The following is a 6,047-nucleotide window of genomic DNA, read 5'->3' as shown; positions in this document are numbered from 1 at the left end:
GCAGACACGCCACTTGGTGGTAGTTCTTGTGGGAATCAATTCACCACTCTCATTTTTCATTATCGTTATCCCCCCTTTCTTAGGGACAACTTGAATTGGACTCACCCAGGTGCTATCGGAAATAGGGTAAATGATTCCTGTCACAAGCAACCTGATGACTTCTTCTCTCACAACCTCCAGCATATGGGGATTTAACCTACGTTGCATCTCACGTGAGGCTTTAGTCCCCTCCTCCAAATGAATACGATGCATGCATACGGAGGGGCTAATCCCTTTTAAGGCATCAAGAGTCCACCCCAATGCCTCTTTGTGTGCTTGTAAAACTTCAGTCAATTGTTCCTCCTGCTCAGTACTCAAATAAGAGGAAATAATGACTGGTAATGAGTTCATGGGTCCCAAGAACGCATACTTCAATGTGGGAGGAAGTGGCTTAAGGTCTAGCTTGGAAGTTTCAAGAGGTTTGTCCAAGTCAAAAGGAAGATCCTGTGGATGTTCAGTTGTGATAACCTCATAAGCTTCCTCCAACAGAGGTACAGAATTGAGTAAAGAATTAACCTCTCGAAAATATGTTTCCTCATCAAAATAGTCCATGTCTAAAGATGTTATGCAAGACTCAAAAGATTCAAGAGTGGATTCGTTATCAAGCATAACAGTTTCTATATTAAATGCAGGACTCAGATCATCAGACTCAAGTGGGTGGTGCCCGGCATTAAATACATTCAATGAGATCTTAAAATTTCCAAAAGACAACTCCAACTCACCACTTTTACAATGAATGATAGCATTAGATGTGGCTAAGAAGGGATGTCCTAGGATGACAGAAATTTGGTTGGTCACATCGACTACTGGTTCTGTATCAAGAACAATGAAGTCAACCGGGAACAGAAATTTGTCCACTTTTATCAAAACATCTTCAACTATTCCTCGTGGTATCTTGACAGAACGGTCAGCTAGTTGAAGTGTGATGGGAGTAGGCTTCAATTCCCCCAAACCTAATTGCTGGTACACAAAGAAAGGAAGCAAATTCACACTTGCCCCTAAGTCAAGAAGAGCTCTCTGGATGGTATGTTCACCAATGACACATGAAATTGTGGGACATCCAGGATCTTTAACTTTAGGAGGAGTGTTATGCTTCAGAATTGAGCTTACATTCTCAGTAAGAAAGACCTTTTTGTTAACATGTTGTTTTCTCTTCTGTGTACAAAGGTCTTTCAAAAATCGTGCATAGGCAGGCACTTGCCTAATAGCATCAAGAAGTGGAATGTTAATGTGAACCTTACTAAACAGTTCCAACATTTCATGCATGCTATCTCCTTTCTTACGTGGGCCCGATAACCTCTACGGATAAGGAGCTAATGGGACTTGGGTAGGGATCTGCTTGGCTGTTGGTGGAGAACTTGGAGGTTCTTCACTCAATGATGTGTCCCCATTGTCATCATTTGACTCCTTAGACTTAGTGGTCCCTACCCCATTGTTCAACTCACGACCACTCCTAAGGGTGGTTATGGCTTTGGCTTGCTCATGGTGGGGTTTGGAACTCAACTCACTCTCATGTGTGCTTTTGGGGTTAGGAATGGTTTGACTCGGGAGTCTATTTTGTGCTTGTTCACTTATGTGGCTGGCCAACTGACACACTTGCATTTCAAGTTTAGCAATGGAGGACTGTGTATTCTGCATGAATAATTGAAGTGTATCCTCAAGTGAAGGTTTTTGTGGAATCAATGGTTGTTGAGTGAAGTGTGGGCGCGGAGCTTGGGGTTGAGTAAACCCTGGAGGACCCCCAACCTGTGGGCCCTTAGACCATGAGAAATTTGGGTGCCTAGCCCAACCCGGATTATATGTTTCTGAAAAAGGATTGTTCCGGTTCGGTCTATGAAAATTCTGGACTGCATTCAAGTCCTCACTGAGCTCTGGGTAGGATGAACTAGATGGACACATTTGTGTGGGATGAGATGAACCAGAACATATGGCACATACAGTAGATGGGTTAGGAGAAGGTGAACTCTTGGACACCATAAGGGCATCAATTTTTCTAGTCAACCCTTCAATCTTGGCCATGAGCATGGGTGTTTCACTAACCTCGTAAAGACCCCCTCTTTTGGATTTGTGGGATCTCCTATCAACATTAAATGATGAACCCCATTGCTGAGATTGATCACTCAACGTTTCAAAGAAGTCCCACGCCTCACTAGCACTCTTACCCATCAAACTCCCACCACTCGTTGCATCTACCATGGATCTAACCTGAGGTGTAAGACCTTGATAAAAGTATTACACTAAATGCCATTTCTCAAACCCATGATGCGGACACCTACGGATCAAATCCTTCCATTTCTCCCAAGCCTCATAAAAGTGTTCACCCTCCTGCTGCATAAAGTTGAAGATTTCTCTCCTGAGGGCTGTAGTTCTCTGAATGGGAAAGTACTTGGACAAAAATTTCGTGACTAATGTGTCCCATGAAGTAATGTTGCCCACCTCTTAAGGAATTAAGCCAAGACTTGGCCTTATCCTTAAGTGAAAATGGAAAAAGTCTTAACTGGATAGAGTTATTTGAGAAATTCTGGAATTTAAAAGTTGCACAAATATCTAAGAATTCCTTGATGTGGTAATATGGGTCCTCCTTCTCCAACCCATAGAATGTAGGGTGGAGTTGGATCACACCCGGTTTCAACTCATAATTGGCGGCAGTAGTGGGTGGCAATATAATGCAAGAAGGTGATGTGAAGTGGGATGGGATAGAATAATCCCTCAGGGCTCTACGGTCACCTACTGCAGGTAACTGTAATGGTTCGCCCTGATTGACCATGGTAGCTCCTAACTTGACTTCGGGTGTTTTCCTACAAATATGTTCTACCTCTTCAACAAAGGGAGCTAATGGTCCACCTAGGGAGCGGCGCCCGTGCATAAAAACACAAAAAGAAACAAAATGAACTATCAAATTAAGCTAACAAACTCGCTACTAAAAATATGAACTAACTAGAAGAAATAAAAATAATTCCAAAAAAAATAAAAAAATACCAAACTGAAATTATTAAAAAAAATAAAATAAAAATAAAAATAAAAAAATAAATAAATCTAACCTAAGACTATGGAGAAAAAAGAAATACGTTTAATACGTGCCTCCCCGGCAACGGCACCAAAAACTTGATGTAGAATTTTAGTTACATCGGCTTTAATACCTCGCAAGCGTACAAATCGTTCATGTAATCTAGCAGTAAGCGAGGGTCATATCCACAGGGAGGATTGAATTTTGTGTATTCTTCAGTCAACTAGCCTAATCAAATATGATGAATTAATCTAAACTAAACACTAATTATATCCTCAATTATCAAGCAATAATTTAATTAACTACTTCCTAAATTGTCAAGCAATAATTTAATTAACTACTTGCACAACAGGAAACGTCAACTCTGGATTTTATCGTGATTCGTGCCTCTCTCGAGCGCCACATAACCATGAATCCGGATTCTCAATCCTTGCGTCTAGCCCCTCTCGGACGCCTAGAGTTAATGACAAAGATCGGATTACAATAGAATGCAGAGAATCAATTTCCTATTTTGATGATGCTAAAATTATCAACTTTAGATTTTACCGTGATTCGTGTCTCTCTCGAGCGCCATGTAACCACGAATCCGGATTCTCAATCCTTGCGTCTAGCCCCTCTCGGGCGCCTAGAGTTAAAGACAGAAATCGGATTAAAATACCAAAATCCAACCTCAATTATAATCTTACCCTAATTAGCTAATTTAATCAAATATCAAGAAAACAAATCTTAAATAAACCTTAATTATCAAATCAGATTCAATTAACATTCAAAACCTAAGTTCAAACTATATGAAAAATTAAATTCAATAATGACGAATTACTCCCCTTCTTCCTCCTCTCGCTCGGGCAACAACTCGTTCTCACGGGTGCTGCAATTTCCGGAAATTGGTGGCGTCGGGTAGCAATAGTGAGTGGCCGGAGGTAGAGATGGCGCCGGCGACGACGGTTAGAAGCCGACGGACGGAGGTAACGTCTGGTGAAGAGCGAAACAGAGCTGACGTTCTCTAACCGGCTCTCTCGAGTCTCGGTTGGAGTCGGAATGGCTCCGGGACTGGTCGGAATATGTAAACGACGCTGGAGGATGGTCGGAAAGCGGAGTTGGCACTGGAGAAGCCCTCTCGGATCACTTCTCGGCCTGGCGAGCGACGACTGTCGAACTCACCTCGACGGAGACTCTCTCGAGCTCTCCTCGGGTTTGTTCTCGGTTGCTGGACAGCAGTGGACGGCGGTGGACGACGGTGGCGCGGCGGAGGGTATTGGCCCGGCGAACGACGGTGGGGAATTCCTCTCGGGTCCTCCCTTGTTTCCGGTCAAAAAACCCTCTGTTTTTGGTCTCCATTTTTCCTTCTCTTCACGCTGCCTCCTCCCTTCGTTCGACGCTTCCCTCCTTTAAATATGATTTTTCTTATTTTAAAACAATTTGCCCTAGAAATTACCTCCATTTCACTAAGGGCATTTTGGTAAATATCTTCTTCTCCACCCAAATTCTCCTGAAATTCCATAATTGAATCTATAAAAAGCATTTCAGGAAGAAATAAGACTAAAAAATAATGAAATATAATTCAGGAGAGAGAAATATGCAATATCGACAGTGATTAATGCCAAATTCAATAAATGCTCATTTCATTTGAAAACCGATAAGTAACCACCTATAACACAATTATAAAGGTTATTCTATTATAATTAACCTAGTTCTCATGTCAGAATATGACATCTATCATCTATCACTTTTTCACCCCCTTCATGTGTGTTTCAAGATCTTACAACGAAGCAGGTGATTGGTGGAGTCCGTGAACAAGGGGGGCTCTACTAGCTGGATGTCCCACAAATAAATATTGTATCCACCTGTGACATTGAAACCAGGTTATGGCACAACCGGTTAGGACATCCATCCACCCAATCTCTTCATCATTTTTTCTTAAAGCGCGGTTGGACCTTCATTGTGAAGCATGTCAAATGAGTAAACATTAGAGATGTACATACTCACCTTGTCTAGAAATTAAAAGTGTCTATCCTTTTTCGTTAATTCATACTGATGTATGGGGACCCTTGAGTGTCTCCAACATTTCTCACGTGAAATATTTTATTACATTCATTGATGACTTCACTCGTACCACTTGGTTATTTTTGTTTAAAGATCATTCTGAAATACCATTGATATTTAAATATTTTCATGCAATGGTACTCACTCACTTTGGGCAAAAAATTAAAGTCCTTCTGTCGAATAATGCCAAAGAATACACATCCAATGATCTTGATTCAATTTGTTAAGAAAATGGCATTATTCATAAGATATTATGTGCCTACACCCCTCAACAAAATGATGTAGCCGAATGAAAGAACCGTCATATTCTTGAGGTACTTCATAGTTTACTATATGCCATGAAAGTTCATATTTTTATTGGCTGCATGCAGTTCTTACCACATGTTTTCTTATAAACCGGTTACCCTCTTCCGTTCTTAGTACAAAATCTCCCTACTCTCTATTATTACCTGATGATGATCCTTTTTCACTGTCTTTGAGAGTCTTTGGCTGTCAATGTTTTGTCTATATTTCCTCCCCAAAACACAGTAAACTTGATCCCAAATCTGTGAAGTGTATCTTCTTAGGATACTCTCGCACACAAAAGGGTTATGTTTGCTATAATCCCTCTCTTCAGCGTTTACTTGTGTCTCGGGTTGTCACATTTTTTTTTGAAGTCTCTCCATATTATTCTGATAATGCTCCTCCAAGTTTATCTTTCGTACGAGGTTCTCCTCGACCGGTTGTGCCCCGTGCTGCAAAAACTACTCAACCCCCAGAAACACTAGTTGACACCACACCTGCTGAGTTGTCGAATCCTACTGAGGTAAGTCCATCTTCTCTAATTATTTTTGGCCCATAATATGATACTCATCCTATTGCTGTTAGGAAAGAGCCCAAATCATGCACCATGCCTTCTGCTTCTCATCCCATAACAAACTTTGTGTCTCATCATCGTCTATCCCCTATTTGTTGTCAA

General features: G+C 41.2%; 1 non-coding gene across 1 annotated transcript; it reads left to right on the top strand.

The window, feature by feature from the left end:
- The first annotated feature begins 2,293 nt into the window (after positions 1-2,293).
- On the top strand, positions 2,294-2,400 carry LOC137966804 (small nucleolar RNA R71). Its single transcript, XR_011116294.1, has one exon. It is a non-coding gene; the product is annotated as a small nucleolar RNA R71 (small nucleolar RNA).
- Positions 2,401-6,047: the final 3,647 nt, after the last annotated feature.

The sequence above is a fragment of the Aristolochia californica genome, unplaced genomic scaffold (assembly GCF_029961685.1).
Source record: "Aristolochia californica isolate CCGP_79_NKW_82.1479 unplaced genomic scaffold, dmAriCali1.0.hap1 SCAF_5, whole genome shotgun sequence".
In the NCBI taxonomy this organism is placed as follows: domain Eukaryota; kingdom Viridiplantae; phylum Streptophyta; class Magnoliopsida; order Piperales; family Aristolochiaceae; genus Aristolochia; species Aristolochia californica.
This window is presented reverse-complemented; position numbering and strand designations above follow the sequence as displayed.